Genomic DNA, 15,162 nt, shown 5'->3' with positions numbered 1-15,162 from the left:
CATTGCCCATTATACAGTAATTTGGTTTTATTATCCAATTCATCCCACATACAGGATTCTAGTGAAATGTCTTACTACAAGGCTTTGGCAAGGACAAGCACACCAACTTTTGAGGAGTCCACTCGGTACCACCTCTGGTGTCCATTCGCTTCCCTCCCTCCCCAGCCCACTGGCTCGAGGTCTGGGGTAGCCTGCCAGAAGGATCCCATGTGCAATATGGGGAGTGGGTTAATTTTCCATATCTTTGCTTCCAGAGCTTGTTGATGTGCGATTTTAACAACAATTTTCCCCAATTAAAAGGTCTGGTCTTACTGTGTTAGAAACATACTGCATCCATTTGTACTGATAAGTATCAAACAGTGATCTTTTTCTTTGCTTTAGCAAGTGTATTAAAACCTTAGTGTTTCCTAATATTACCCAAAATATTTTGTGTTCCAAGGTGGACAAAGCAAGTATCTGCATTTCAGTACATCCCATAGCTATAGCAGTATGGTTTTTCATTTCCATTTATTTCTGTACTAGGCTGTTTTGTAGCTGGGACAGAAAGCTTAATTTATTTTTAATTATCTCCAGGTCTACAGTATGTATAATCCCTGCTCCAAAACCAATTTCTCCCAATATGTTGTCTGCTACCTAAGGATGTTTCCCTGCAGCATTTATTACACAACAGTGCTAGCAACAAAACAAATGATACAAGACAAAACATGGAACACAAAACACAATTTCTATTGTGACAGTTGATTCATGGTATTTTGGGTTGCTTTTCAGCTGGTATCAGCTTCTTCTGATTTTCTGGAAGACAAAAAGAACATGTTTCTACCCCTTTGGGGGTGGCAGATTCTTGCTTAAAATATTCCTTTATTTTACAAATACCCTTGCTGATTGCAGGCAAAACAGAGGAATTAGCCCCATATTTTCCTGTGTTTGTTCTATAGGCAGGCCAGGTTTCAATGTGGCTTTACCTTTATTAATTAGGTAATTTGCATTAACACAGATGCTTTCTAGCTTGCGTTGGATTCAAAACTATCAGCAGCTCAGAGACTCTGTCTTAAAAGGGACACAATCAACTTTTACCAGAGTTCTGATTACTTTTAACTTTTAACTCCTGCTTCCAAAACACACAGTGATTTGAAAAAGAAAACACAACCCCTTTTGTGACTTCCTTTCGCAAAGTGACAGTTTGATTACAAAGAGCCACCTTAAGGCTTAGTGCTGGGCACGGTCTTTCTCTCTTTTACTACAGCTCTTATTTGCTATTTTGTTACCAAAAAACAGATTTAAAATCTTTTCCCATTTTCCTGGCTTTGACTGCCCTGCTGCAGCCACGACTTCGGTCTTTATTTAAAATAGTTTAAATTTTATAAAGCATTGAGTTACCTTAAGGGTTAAATGCTAAATACCAAAGTTAAACAACACTAGTTACCTGTGTCTGGCAGAAGTGTTTCTTGGTTTTGCAACTTAGAATAGAAGATTCAAATGGATTTTATTGGTATTATTTAAAACAACACCAATTCATCTTAAACCTGCAAATCACCAGGAGTGTTCTTTTAGCAGATTTGACTAACTTGTTCATAGTCAAAAGATTTCACTTTGATAACCTCTTTGCCTGGATTATTTACAGACATTCCGTTGGAAAAGGGCCCATTTTCCCTTCAGAATGGCTGCAAAGAAACCAAGAATTTTCTTTTCATCACACCTTTTCTTTTAACATTTTTACAAAGTTTCATTGCTTAATTCCCTCCAGCCTCTTCAGAGTTAACTTCTCACTTTCTCTTTTCCAATTTCTTTAACTGTTGCCTGCCTGCTTGTCTGGGCCCGATCCTGTTTTTCTTGCCGAACCGTTCCTTTCCGTGGGCACAGGCTTTGTTTCACTACCAATTCAGCAAGGAGGGTGGGCTCCTTAACTAGCCCCCACCCCTCCTGGTCCCTTTCCTTTTCATGATTACCCCCACAGGGTGCTCTCCTGGTAGTTGGGGGTACTGTACATACAACCTTCTCCCCCCCTTCACCCGCTGGACCTCTCCTCAGTCTTAATGAGGGCTGCTATAGGGGTGCAACAAGTTTCTGCCCCAAATTGAGGATTCTCACAAGCGTCACCCGAATCATCCCCCGTGAGGCTCGCCGCCTGGACCGAACGCACAGCCAATTTATGTTTTAACTGTTCCGTTTTCTTTTCATGGCATGTACACTGCCCTTGGGGCGTCTGCTGAGCCCAGATGGTCAAATCCTTGACAAGCCCCTGAAGCCAGTGCCAGTTCCGCTTTTTCCGCCTGGAAGTCCTGTCTCAAGGCCTGCAACTTGTCCTGGGCATAGGACTGAGTTGCTGCCTGGTTAGTGATCTGCGCTTTCAGTTGCTCAATTTCCCTCCCAGCTGCCGGGCACACACCTCTTCCCTTCTTCCCAACTCCTCTTTCTGTCCCAACAACATTTGATACCACATGGCTGCTGCAGTCCAAATTAATCCCACAGCTGCCCCTAGATTTTTGCCCTTCTGCTTTTCATACTCGGCATACAAGTCTAACAAATCCTGCCAAGAATGCATACTGCTCTGAAGCTCCGTCATGGAACCCCAGGGATTGTATCCCACCTTGGCGAGAGCAGCAGGGTCCCGTCCCTCTTTGCTGCCTCCCCCGTGGCTTGGGCATCAGGTCCCCCTGCCTCCCATGATGCCAGCTGACCAGGCAGCCGCACTACTGTGTCCGCACTCCTGAATGCCCGTACATCTAGGCTTGAACCCATCGCTGATGTCATTGCCCACTACTGCGGGACTCCCAAGTCCGCAGCTGTACCCTTCTGTTTCCCAAACATGATGTCACAATCCGTCAGTACAACTCTTAAGGTCTGTTAATCTCTTGAGATTTCACGTTGCTCACGGCAGCACTGGGGCTTCCAATGTTACCTCACTGGGCCAGAGGGAGAGACGTTAAGAGGGTCGGCCGGGGAGCTGGGTCGGCCGGGCCGGTGGGGAGCCGGGTCGGCCGGGCCGGCGGGGAGCCGGGCCGGCAGGGAGCCGGGTCGGCCAGGCCGGCGGGGAGCCGGTCAGCCGGGGAGCCGGGTCAGCCAGGCCCGCGGGGAGCCGGGCTCGCGGGGAGCCGGTCAGCCGGGGAGCCGGGTCGGCCGGGCCCGCGGGGAGCCGGGTCGGCCGGGCTGGCGGGGGGCCGGGCTGGCCGGGCCCGCGGGGAGCTGGGCCGGTGGGGAGCCGGGTTGGCCGGGCCGGCGGGGAGCCGGGCCGGCGGGGAGCCGGGTCAGCCGGGCCCGCGGGGAGCGGGGCCGGCGGGGAGCCGGGTCAGCCGGGCCGGCGGGGAGCCGGTCAGCCGGGGAGCCGGGTCGGCCGGGGAGCTGGGTCGGCCGGGCCGGCGGGGAGCCGGGTCGGCCGGGCCGGCGGGGAGCCGGGCCAGCGGGGAGCCGGGTCGGCCGGGCCCGCGGGGAGCCGGTCAGCCGGGGAGCCGGGTCAGCCGGGCCCGCGGGGAGCCGGGCTCGCGGGGAGCCGGTCAGCCGGGGAGCCGGGTCGGCCGGGCCCGCGGGGAGCCGGGTCGGCCGGGCCGGCGGGGAGCCGGGTCAGCCGGGCCCGCGGGGAGCCGGGCCGGCGGGGAGCCGGGTCAGCCGGGCCGGCGGGGAGCCGGTCAGCCGGGGAGCCGGGTCGGCCGGGGAGCTGGGTCGGCCGGGCCGGCGGGGAGCAGGGCCGGCGGGGAGCCGGGTCAGCCGGGCCGGCGGGGAGCCGGTCAGCCGGGGAGCCGGGTCGGCCGGGGAGCTGGGTCGGCCGGGCCGGCGGGGAGCCGGGTCGGCCGGGCCGGCGGGGAGCCGGGCCAGCGGGGAGCCGGGTCGGCCGGGCCCGCGGGGAGCCGGTCAGCCGGGGAGCCGGGTCAGCCGGGCCCGCGGGGAGCCGGGCTCGCGGGGAGCCGGTCAGCCGGGGAGCCGGGTCGGCCGGGCCCGCGGGGAGCCGGGTCGGCCGGGCCGGCGGGGAGCCGGGTCAGCCGGGCCGGCGGGGAGCCGGGTCAGCCGGGCCCGCGGGGAGCCGGGCCGGCGGGGAGCCGGGTCAGCCGGGCCGGCGGGGAGCCGGTCAGCCGGGGAGCCGGGTCGGCCGGGGAGCTGGGTCGGCCGGGCCGGCGGGGAGCAGGGCCGGCGGGGAGCCGGGCCGGCGGGGAGCCGGGTCAGCCGGGCCCGCGGGGAGCCGGGCCCGCGGGGAGCCGGGTCAGCCGGGCCCGCGGGGAGCCGGGCCGGCGGGGAGCCGGGTTGGCCGGGGAGCCAGGTCGGCCGGGCCGGCGGGGAGCCGGGTCGGCCGGGCCGGCGGGGAGCCGGTCAGCCGGGGAGCCGGGTCAGCCGGGCCCGCGGGGAGCCGGGCTCGCGGGGAGCCGGTCAGCCGGGGAGCCGGGTCGGCCGGGCCGGCGGGGAGCCGGGTCGGCCGGGCCGGCGGGGAGCCGGGTCAGCCGGGCTCGCGGGGAGCCGGGCCGGCGGGGAGCCGGTCAGCCGGGCCGGCGGGGAGCCGGTCAGCCGGGGAGCCGGGTCGGCCGGGGAGCTGGGTCGGCCGGGCCGGCGGGGAGCCGGGTCGGCCGGGCCCGCGGGGAGCCGGTCAGCCGGGGAGCCGGGTCGGTCGGGGAGAGGGTCGGCCGGGCCGGCGGGGAGCCGGGTCAGCCGGGCCCGCGGGGAGCCAGGCCGGCAGGGAGCCGGGTCAGCCGGGCCCGCGGGGAGCCGGGTCGGCCGGGCCGGCGGGGAGCCGGGTCAGCCGGGCCGGCGGGGAGCCGGGTCAGCCGGGCCCGCGGGGAGCCGGGCCGGCGGGGAGCCGGGTCAGCCGGGCCGGCGGGGAGCCGGTCAGCCGGGGAGCCGGGTCGGCCGGGGAGCTGGGTCGGCCGGGCCGGCGGGGAGCAGGGCCGGCGGGGAGCCGGGTCAGCCGGGCCGGCGGGGAGCCGGTCAGCCGGGGAGCCGGGTCGGCCGGGGAGCTGGGTCGGCCGGGCCGGCGGGGAGCCGGGTCGGCCGGGCCGGCGGGGAGCCGGGCCAGCGGGGAGCCGGGTCGGCCGGGCCCGCGGGGAGCCGGTCAGCCGGGGAGCCGGGTCAGCCGGGCCCGCGGGGAGCCGGGCTCGCGGGGAGCCGGTCAGCCGGGGAGCCGGGTCGGCCGGGCCCGCGGGGAGCCGGGTCGGCCGGGCCGGCGGGGAGCCGGGTCAGCCGGGCCGGCGGGGAGCCGGGTCAGCCGGGCCCGCGGGGAGCCGGGCCGGCGGGGAGCCGGGTCAGCCGGGCCGGCGGGGAGCCGGTCAGCCGGGGAGCCGGGTCGGCCGGGGAGCTGGGTCGGCCGGGCCGGCGGGGAGCAGGGCCGGCGGGGAGCCGGGCCGGCGGGGAGCCGGGTCAGCCGGGCCCGCGGGGAGCCGGGCCCGCGGGGAGCCGGGTCAGCCGGGCCCGCGGGGAGCCGGGCCGGCGGGGAGCCGGGTTGGCCGGGGAGCCAGGTCGGCCGGGCCGGCGGGGAGCCGGGTCGGCCGGGCCGGCGGGGAGCCGGTCAGCCGGGGAGCCGGGTCAGCCGGGCCCGCGGGGAGCCGGGCTCGCGGGGAGCCGGTCAGCCGGGGAGCCGGGTCGGCCGGGCCGGCGGGGAGCCGGGTCGGCCGGGCCGGCGGGGAGCCGGGTCAGCCGGGCTCGCGGGGAGCCGGGCCGGCGGGGAGCCGGTCAGCCGGGCCGGCGGGGAGCCGGTCAGCCGGGGAGCCGGGTCGGCCGGGGAGCTGGGTCGGCCGGGCCGGCGGGGAGCCGGGTCGGCCGGGCCCGCGGGGAGCCGGTCAGCCGGGGAGCCGGGTCGGTCGGGGAGAGGGTCGGCCGGGCCGGCGGGGAGCCGGGTCAGCCGGGCCCGCGGGGAGCCAGGCCGGCAGGGAGCCGGGTCAGCCGGGCCCGCGGGGAGCCGGGCCGGCGGGGAGCCGGGTCAGCCGGGCCCGCGGGGAGCCGGGCCGGCGGGGAGCCGGGTCAGCCGGGCCCGCGGGGAGCCGGGCCGGCGGGGAGCCGGGTCGGCCGGGCCCGCGGGGAGCCGGTCAGCCGGGGAGCCGGGTCGGCCGGGCCCGCGGGGAGCCGGGTCGGCCGGGCCGGCGGGGACCAGCAGTGCTAGGCGGGCCGGGGGTGGTCGGCTGGGGCTGGCACCCCAGGGCCCGAGCTGACCCAGGCTGGAAACGCCGGGGGGCCAGCCTGGGCCGCGCCTCCTCCCCCCACACTCCCCTTACCTGCTTCAGGCTTCCCGCGAATCAAATATTCGCGGGAAGCAGGGGAGAGGGCGGAGACTTTGGGGAGGGGGCGGGGTTGGGCGGGGGTGTAGGCAGGGCTGGGGGCGAGGCCGGGGGCCGTGGAGTGTCCTCCATTTGGAGGCACAAAATATGGTAACCCTAGCAAAACCCCTCCCAGAGGCAGAGCGAGAAACCCTAAGTTCTCCCCTTCCACTCAGCCCTTCTATGACTGGAGCGAGGATCTCTAAGTCCGCCTAGAACCCAGCACTTCTACGACCGGGGGTTGACCCACCAGCACCTTTCCCCCTCCGACCTTGGTGGAGAGTGGAACGCTAAACCCCTCTCCAGTTCTCAGCTATGATACAACTGAGGGTGGGGCACACCTGTAATATAAAATCCTCAACATGAAATACCAACAGTGCTGAGCGGAGCAAACATGAAATATCAAGGGCCCCCTCCGCAGTTCTCCACCAAAACTGTGACAGATTTTTGTTACCAATTTGCCTGAAGGTGTCAGTTGATCAGGCTGATGACTCAGGATCCTTTTAGGGAGGAGATGACGAAGCATGCCAAGGGTCTACATTTTAAAGCTTTATTGATAAAATAATAAAATAACAGCAGAGAGTGCTGGGAATGCTCCCATGTCACTCAGAGGAAGGAAGGAAGTGTTAATGCCCCAAGCCCTAACCCACTTTCATACTCACACACACACGACCTAGACTGGCCAAGTCTGGGTGTAACGTCAGAAGAAGGGGGAGGAAGGTGGATGGGAGTGCTGTCCTGGGCCCAGGCCGTCCAAGGATCTGCTGTGTTCTCCAAATTGCTCCAACTCTCAGGAGGGTTTTTAAGTCCTAGCTTCTTGTGGGGGTGGGAGGGGTGCTCCATTCGGGGACCTCTGGTCCTGGTGCCCTCTGTGCCAGTCCAAACCGGCCTTCCATAGTTTTTTTAGCTTTCCCAAAACACTCAGTTTCAGGGCCGTGAGACAGTTCTGTTTGTTCCTGGCTGGCCTTTGACTTTTTTTTTTTTCTGGCCCCTGCATTTTGTTTAACAACTCTCCTTTCTCATGGTTGGTCGAGGGGGTTGTCTTGGCAGGTAGCAGCTGGCCTTGGGCTGGAGTTAGCTTCTTATCTTCGGACTGAGCTTGATAGCTGCAGCGTTGAGTTAACCCATTCTCTGCTTTCTTCTTTCTTTCCTCCCTCTGCCTTTTGTACCTGCAAAGGAAACTTCCACTCCCCACTCAGACACCTTTGACCCTCCCCAAAATGCTTTGCAATGCTAGCAACAGCGTTAGCAATATACAGTGCTGATCTGCCTTCCCAGGGGACTCCCTGAGGGAGGTGGCCTTGGGGTGTGACAACAGCCAGCCCCACACCAGGATTGGGGGGAGTCATGGGTCACAGCCAGTCCCGCACCAGGACGGGGGGAGCCGTTGGTCACAGTGAGCCTGGCACCAGGATGGGGAGGGCCGGGGGTCATAGCCAGTGCCTCCCAGGATGGGGGGAGCCATGGGTCACAGTAAGGGCCGCACCAGGATCGAAGGAACCGTGGGTCACAGTCAGCCCTGCACCAGGACGAGAGGGAGCCATGGGTCACACCCATCCCAGCACTTGGACTGGGGGAGCCGTGGGTCACAGAGAGCCCCGCACCAGGAAGGGGGGGTAGCTGTGTGTCACAACCAGCCCCGCACCAGGACGGGGGAGCCGTGGGTCAAAGACAATCCATCACCTGGATGGGGGGGAACCGTGGGTCACAGACAGTCCAGCACCAGGACTGGGTGGAGCCATGGGTCACAGCCAGCCTAGCACCAGGACAGGGGCAACCATGGGTCAGAGCAGCCCAGCATCAAGATGGGGGTGGGGAGCCGTGGGTCACAGCTAGCCCCCTACTGAGACCAGGGGTGTGGGGGGGTTAGCCGTGGGTGACAGCCAGCTCCGCACCAGGACAGGGGGAGCCTTAGGTTACAGGAAGTCCTGCACCAGGACGGGGTGGGGGGAGCCATGGGTCACAGAGAGCCTTGCACCAGGAAGGGGTGGGGGTAGCTGTGGGTCACAACAAGCCCCACACCAGGAAAGGGGGAGCCTTGGGTCAAAGACAGTCCATCACCTGGACGGGGGGAGCCATTGGTCCCAGACAGCCCAGCTCCAGGATTGGATGGGGGAGGAGGGGGGAGCTGTGGGTCACAGCAAGTCCCCCATTTGGACGGGGGGGAGTCATGGGTCACAGAGAGCCCCGCACCAGGACGGGGGGAGCCCAGTTCCAGGATTGGGGGGAGTCATGGGTCACAGCCAGCCCTGCATCAGGACGGGAGGGGGGGAGCCGTGGGTCACAGCCATCCCAGCACCAGGATGGAGGGGATTAATAGGTCATAGCGTGCCCTGCACCAGGATGGAGGGAGCCGTGGGTCACAGCCAGCCCCGCACCAGGACAGTGGGGGAGAGCCATGGGTCACAGCCAGCCCCATACCAGGACCAGGGCTGTGTGTGTGTGCGAGGGGGGAGGGGGGGTTAGCCGTGGGTGACAGCCAGGTGCGCACCAGGACAGGGGGAGCCATGGGTCACAGCCAGCTCTGCACTAGGATGGGGGGTGTCGTGGGTCATAGCTAGCCCTGCACCAGGTTGGGGGGGAGCCGTGGGTCACAGCCAGCCCAGCACCAGGTTGGGCGGGAGCCGTGGGTCACAGCCAGCCTGGCACCAGGTTGGGGGGGAGCCATGGGTCACAGCCAGCCTGGCACCAGGTTGGGGGGGAGTCGTGGGTCACAGCCAGCCCGGCACCAGGTTGGGGGGAGCCGTGGGTCATAGCTAGCCCTGCACCAGGTTGGGGGGGAGCCGTGGGTCACAGCCAGCCTGGCACCAGATTGGGGGGGAGCCGTGGGTCACAGCCAGCCCGGCACCAGGTTGGGGGGAGGAATAGGTCATAGCTAGCCCTGCACCAGGATGGGGGGGAGCCGTGGGTCATGGCTAGCCCTGCACCAGGATAGGGGGAGCCGTGGATCATAGCCAGTGCAGCACGAAGATGGGTGGAGCCTTGGGTCACAGCCAGCCCTGCAGCAGGGTTGGGGGAGTCGTTGGTCACAGGCAGCCCAGTACCAAGACTGGGGGGCGGGGTAGCCATGGGTCACAGCCAGCCCAGCACCAGGATGGGGGGGGGAAAGCCATGGGTCACAGCCAGCGTACCACTAGGACAGGGGGAGCCATGCGTTACAGCCAGCCCCACACCAGGACAGGGGGAGCCGTGGGTCACAGCCAGCCCTGTACGAGGACAGGTGGGAGCTGTGGGTCAGAGCCAGCCCTGCACCAGGATCGGAGGGAGCCGTGGGTCAGAGCCAGCCCCGTGGTGGGTCGCTGAGTTTCTGGCTCACCCCCCATGTTTTCCCCTTCGCAGACAGTTACAGGCCCCGGCCCGTTCAATTTGCATCTTCCTTTCGCTATGAATCAGCCCGCGGAGTCTCTGGCCCTGCCCAGGGGCCCTGGAGCCCTCACCTCTGTGGGACTGGAAACCCCAGCGACCCAGGGGGTCATGCTGAGGGGCAGTGACTGCTCAGGATACCCTTCCCCCTCATCCTGCTCCCATCTGCCACAGCTTGCTCAGCGGAAACTGAGGCACAGCGAGGCAAGGCACTTCTCCAAGATCAGACAGCAGCGAAAGGAGCCAGGCATCCTGAGTTCCAGCCCTCCCTCCAACCACTAGATCCCACTCCACACCCAGAGCCAGGGAGAACCCAGGTGTTTGGGCTCCCACAAGATAATTCCCTCTGAACTGGTTTCACGCTGCGGTCAGCTATGTCCTGCTGCTCTAATGTCATCTCTGAAGTTGAATTTCAATGGCCAGAAATCACAATTGGGACCTGACAGTCCAGAAAAAAACCCACTTGTGGTTCTGAAGCCCCCCACCCTGCCATCCCAGTCCTGGGCTCCCCACCCAGCTCTGATGGTGCCCCTCGCTCCCGACTCACATCCCCCTGCTAACCCAGCCCTGGGCTCCCCCGGAGCGCTACCGGTGCCCCTCACTCCTGACCCAATCCCCCTGCTAACCCAGCCTTGGGCTCCCCTGGAGCACTACCAGTGCCCCTCACTCCCGACTCACATCCCCCTGCTAACCCAGCCTTGGGCTCCCCCGGAGCGCTACCGGTGCCCCTCACTTCTGACCCAATCCCCCTGCTAACCCAGCCTTGGGCTCCCCCGGAGCACTACCAGTGCCCCTCACTCCTGACTCACATCCCCCTGCTAACCCAGCCTTGGGCTCCCCCGGAGCACTAACAGTGCCCCTCACTCCCAACCCACATCCCCCTGCTAACCCAGCCTTGGGCTCCCCCGGAGCGCTACCGGTGCCCCTCACTTCTGACCCAATCCCCCTGCTAACCCAGCCTTGGGCTCCCCCGGAGCACTACCAGTGCCCCTCACTCCTGACTCACATCCCCCTGCTAACCCAGCCTTGGGCTCCCCCGGAGCACTAACAGTGCCCCTCACTCCCAACCCACATCCCCCTGCTAACCCAGCCTTGGGCTCCCCCGGAGCACTAACAGTGCCCCTCACTCCCAACCCACATCCCCCTGCTAACCCAGCCTTGGGCTCCCCCGGAGCACTAACAGTGCCCCTCACTCCCAACCCACATCCCCCTGCTAACCCAGCCTTGGGCTCCCCCGGAGTGCTACCGGTGCCCCTCACTTCTGACCCAATCCCCCTGCTAACCCAGCCTTGGGCTCCCCCGGAGCACTACCAGTGCCCCTCACTCCTGACTCACATCCCCCTGCTAACCCAGCCTTGGGCTCCCCCGGAGCACTAACAGTGCCCCTCACTCCCAACCCACATCCCCCTGCTAACCCAGCCTTGGGCTCCCCCGGAGCGCTACCGGTGCCCCTCACTCCCGACCCACATCTCCCTGCTAACCCAGCCTTGGGCTCCCCCCTCTAGTTCTCCCGGTGCCCCTCACTTCCGACCCACATCCCCCTGCTAGCCCAGCCTGGGCTCCCCCATCTAGCTGTTCCGGTGCCCCTCACTCCTGCCCCACCCCCTCTCTGTTGAAGCAGGGCTACTTGGCCCCCAGGGATGTATCAGCAGGCGCCTGCTCTGCCTGGTGGAAACTCACCCTGTCCCCGTTTCCCACAGCCCTGGGCGCTGAATCATCCCCAGGCCCCACAGAGCCCCCCTCCCCCTCCCGCCCCCCAGTGTCCCCTGCCCCCGCCCCCACCCTTCACTTTTGTTTCTCAGTAAAACGAAAACCAGCCCCTCTCGGTTATTTCTCAGGGGGCCAGAATCGCTGGCTTGGTCCCTGCCCCCCCCGGAGCCAGTCCATCCTCTGCCCTGGGACTGGCCCCCCCAAGAGGGGAAGCCAGGCAGAGGCATGTAAGGGCATGGCTGGGGTATGACAGGGAACACCGCCGGGGTGAGGGTGCCGATGTGAGGTGAGGGTGTGGATGGGTAGGGAGGGCGGGGCGGGGGGTCAGGGCACAATGTGTTTTGGGGGCAGCCTCCCCATACAGCAGATCCCCCCCAATACTGGCTGCAATGTGTGGGGCGTGAAGCTGTTGGGCATTGGCTCAGCCTGGCACCCCTGGGGGGGCAGCAATGGAACAATGCAGCCCGCTCCCGCCCCCACTGCCATGGGGCCCTGCTGAAGCTGGGGAAGGCTCAGGAGAAACTGGACCCTGAATTCTCATGACAGGATGGTACTGTCTGCCCCTCCCAGTCACTGGGGTGTGTGTGTCAGAGTCACATTCAGCCCCCCCTCCCCCGACCAGTCTGTTCCCCAGCTGCCCTACCCCAGAGATGGCTGAATCCCAGCACCAGGCGAGCTGTCCCCATGCGGTGTTATGTGTGGTTGTTCCCCAGCTGCCCTGCCCCAGAGCTGGCTGCATCTTAGCGCCAAAAAAATCAAGTTTCCCTTCAAAGAAAACATCATTTTTTTCTCCGAAAAGTCAAATCCCTCTGGGTGGTGCCAGATTGGTCCTCGCTGACAGCTCCCCTTGTCCAATGTAAGCTCACCAGACACCTCTCCCAGCCAATGGCAGGGCGTGGGTGGGTCCCCTGGCCCATCGACGGGACCCAAGACCTTGACACCTGATTGACAGGGACTGTCAGTGGAAGAGACGTCTGCTGCGGGTGAAGGATGGATGGGGCTGGCTTGGTGCCCCCGGGCGGGGTGAGTGGCAGGGTCTTAGCTCTGGGAGGGGGCGGGGGAGGATCCTGGGGACAATCTCTCAGGGAGGCGGCTGCCCGTTTCCACCGCACCTTGCATTTTCTCTTCCCTCCTCTCTAGGTTCTGTGCACGTCTGTTTCCTCATGTCACGGCACAGGATGTCCCACGCTCGCCGCCCTCCCCACCGCGGCGTGCGTAACCCTTTCCAACGGGGGCAGCCCCTCTGGGCCCCGGGGGGGAGGGGGAACCAGGGCACCAGGGACAGCAACAGTGCGAGCTGCTGGCCCCCTGCCGCCGTGCCCCAGGGAGACCCCCTGGCTGGTCCCCGCTCAGTCCCAGCTGCTGAGGGAACTGAGAACAAGGCAACTCATTTCTCCCAGGTCTGCAGCTGCTTGTGGGTTGTGCCACCGATGGAGGGGTTTGCATCCCCGGTCTGCACTGGGCCGGATCAGGGCCAGAGCCCCCTAGAGGGGAAAGGCCCCGTGACCCATTCCGCACCCCCTAAGCTAGACAGTCCCCCGCCCCGCGGCTGAATCGGGGCCAGTACCCCCTAGAGGGGACAGGCCCCTGCTCTATTCCCTGCCCCCTGAGCCAGCCCCTTATGTTTTCACAGCATCTAGGTCCCTGCGGATGGTCTCTACCCCTCATCACCTTCCCCATCCCCTAGCCCAGTTGCCCTGTGCCCCCTGGCTTCCGGCCATCAGCAAATCCATAGGGTGTCCTGCCAGCAGGGAGAGGAAATCGGGGCAAGGCCCCCTGTGGAATTAACCCAACCGGAGTACTTAACTCGCTGAGGCCCCTGCCCCCCGCATCACCCAGGTGCCAGCCGCGGGTTCCGATCTCAGGCCTCCATCGGCGTGTACCCTGCGCCGGCGCCCTCCCCCGCTAGCCCTGAGCCTGCCAGTCACTGACTCCTGGCCTGGCTGGGCCGTGGCCACCAGGCTCACTTTAAAATGCACCCCGATTCCTGTCCCCTCCCATGGGGCCGCGCTGGGGTTACCCCCCATCCCAGGGAGCTTTGTTAAATAGATAAATAGCCATTGTCAAGTTCAGTGTCCCTCTCCCAGCTGCAGTGTCATTATGGGGAGGATTCTCCGGTCCCCCAGCCCCTCACCCGGGAGCCCCAGCCCCAGCCCTGGGCCCCATTGTGCCAGGCACTGGACAGGCCAAACAATCAGGAATTTAGCGAGCTGTCAGCTGCCACAACTGCTGACAGATGCCGTGCAGAGGCCACGTGGCCAGGAGACTGGCCCTCCTGACGGTGCCCTGGAACATGGGAGAGTCGGGGGGAATGAGGGGCGCTGCCCTCTTTCCCTGGCACTTTCTGGTGGTGACTGGAGCTGGTATTTGGGGGGTCCTTGTTGCTTCGACACTGGAAATAGGCCTGGGTGCCCCAGCCCTGCCCTGTTTTCGCCTGGCAGTCTCTGCAGAGGATGGGACATGCATGTTTTGCTCCCAATGGTTTTGCAAGTGTCTGAGTTGGGGGGGAAGAGGGGCTTTGGTTCTTTGGGGGGTTGTTTTATTTTTTTAATTAATAATAACCAGAACGTGAGTTTGGGACTCACCCCACCTGGGCCCGATTCCCAGCTTTGCCACAGAGTTCCTGTGGGACCTTTGGGATGTCACCCAGGCCGTCGGAGCCTCAGTTTCCTCATGGAGTGCATAACCCTCTTTTCTGTCTACGTTGTCGATCTGAATTGTAAGCTCTTCAGTGGAGGGAATCGCTTGCTATATATCTGCAGTGCCTGGCACAATGGGGGGGCCCTGATCTCGGTCGGAGTCTGTGCAGCGCCTGGCACAATTGGAGGGGGAGAGGGGGAGGCCCTGATCTTGGTCGGGGTCTGTGCAGCACCTGGCAAAATGGGGCCCTGATCTTGGTCAGGGTCTTTGCAGCGCCTGGCATAGCAGGGCCCTGATCTCGGTTGGGGTCTGGGCAGCACCCGGCAGAATGGAGCCCTGATCTCAGTCGGGGTCTGGGCAGCACCCGGCACAATTGGAGGGGGAGGGGGGGGGGAGGGCCTGATCTTGGTCGGGGTCTGTGCAGCACCTGGCACAATCGGCAGGGGTGGGGGGCCCTGATCTCAGTGGAGGCCTCTGGGTTTTCAGCCGGCCAAGGAGGGCCACCCTGCTGCAGTGAGTTAGAAGCAGTTTGATGGGACTGGAAGAGTCCATCCGAACTTGGCCAGATCCCTCGGCCTCTGTAGAGTGTCCCTGCGAGAACAGCAGAGGGGCAGGAGGTGCCCCCACAAACCCAGGCATAGGGTGCGGGTGGAGCTGGCCACCAGTGTCCCTATAAAGTGCAGCGCCCATTACAGCTTTGCCCTGGAACGGCCCCATCTCACTCCCTTCTGCCCTGTCCCCTGCCCTATCTGGGGGGCACCTTTGGCCACTGCTTCTGAAAAGGGGCTAGTGCTTTTGGGGTGCCGGTGCCTGACACCCCAAAGAGGCTCTGTGTCCAGGAAGCGCCAAGCTCCCCTCTCCCCCCAAAAAAATCAGGGGTCTCATTAAAACATCTGGGCACCTGGAAACCTTGGATCAAATTCACGGGGACTGTGGGAGGAGAAGAGTAGCTCAGTGCATCTTTTAAAAAGCGTCTGTGCAGGGGCCCAGACTCCTGGGTTCTCTCCCTAGCCCTGGGAGGGGAGTGGGGTCTAGTGGTTAGAGTGCGGGGGGTGGGGTGGGGGGGGTGGGCTGGGAGCCAGGACTCCTGGGTTCTCTCCCTGGCACTGGGAGGGGAGCGGGGCCCGGTGCTTGCTCCATATGTGCAATGCTGCACTGAGCGCTCTCCTCTGCACACAGGAGTTTGAGGGGAGCTCTCCTGGGGGGGAGGTACTGGGGA

General features: G+C 63.9%; 1 protein-coding gene across 2 annotated transcripts in view; it reads left to right on the top strand.

Annotated features, from left to right (window-relative positions):
* ZBTB32 (zinc finger and BTB domain containing 32) overlaps positions 1 to 15,162 on the top strand; it is a 57,893-nt gene that overhangs the window by 16,709 nt on the left and 26,022 nt on the right. Inside the window, exon 1 of one of the 2 annotated variants that reach the window (XM_042852797.2) lies at positions 12,269 to 12,326. The exons of the other annotated variant lie outside the window; for it this stretch is intronic. The gene's annotated coding sequence lies outside the window, so the exon portion shown is untranslated. Of the gene's footprint in view, positions 1 to 12,268; positions 12,327 to 15,162 lie in introns of those variants that run through there. 2 annotated transcript variants of the gene reach the window in all.

This window comes from Chrysemys picta, chromosome 20 (genome assembly GCF_011386835.1).
Source record: "Chrysemys picta bellii isolate R12L10 chromosome 20, ASM1138683v2, whole genome shotgun sequence".
Taxonomy (NCBI): domain Eukaryota; kingdom Metazoa; phylum Chordata; order Testudines; family Emydidae; genus Chrysemys; species Chrysemys picta.
Note: the sequence above shows the minus strand (reverse complement) of the source record. Positions and strands in the feature narration are given on the sequence as shown.